Here is a 713-nt window from a genome sequence, read left to right as displayed (position 1 = left end):
CTAACTCTTCTTCCATTTTCCTTCCTTCCTTCCTTTCTTTCTTTCTTTCTCCCTTCCCTTCCCTTCCCTTCCCTTCCCTCCCCTCCCCTCCCCTTCCCTTTCCTTCCTTCCCTTCCCTTAAGTTCTCCCTCTCAAGGAGATCTTCTGCCCTGGCAGGCCTCACTATGACTCCAGACTCAGTCTCACTTCTCCATAAGCCTTGCCTCCTTGCTTGTTTCTCACCTGTTACCCTTAGTTGTTGGCCCTTGTGCAATTCCCACTTGATGTTTGGCAGGCTGTGCTTATGTAGCCCAACTTGGGCTTTCTTTCTTCTATACCTTTGCAGTTTCAGCTACCTACAGTGCCCTTTTTGCCCCTCCTCCAGCATCCGGTTTCCTAATCCTGTGCACTCAGGAAATCCCAACATGACAGCTGCCTTCTTCACAAAAGCTGTCCAGATACCCTTCAGAAAGGATCTACCCTCATACTGCATCATCTGAACTTCTCCCTGTGTATAAGCCATGTGATTATGGGACATCTTCCCATACCCCAGCCTATTCCAACCTCCTCAAGTGATCCAAAATCCATCGGATAATTGTACTGGAAGAGATGGTAAAAAATGCATGGCACATGGCACACTTAGGAACTGATTTCTGGAATTATGCCAGGGCACACACCTCTCCTACCTCTTCTCCCATGTTCTTGTTCTCCCATCTCCTGCTTTCTTTCTTTTT

The 713-nt window shown here is 47.8% G+C and overlaps 1 pseudogene; it reads right to left on the bottom strand.

Moving 5' to 3' along the window:
• The window catches only part of LOC111724685, a 15,248-nt pseudogene extending 14,731 nt beyond the window's left edge, over positions 1-517 (bottom strand).
• Positions 518-713: the final 196 nt, after the last annotated feature.

Source organism: Otolemur garnettii, unplaced genomic scaffold (assembly GCF_000181295.1).
Source record: "Otolemur garnettii isolate 467f Iridium unplaced genomic scaffold, OtoGar3 scaffold00025, whole genome shotgun sequence".
Lineage (NCBI taxonomy): Eukaryota > Metazoa > Chordata > Mammalia > Primates > Galagidae > Otolemur > Otolemur garnettii.
This window is presented reverse-complemented; position numbering and strand designations above follow the sequence as displayed.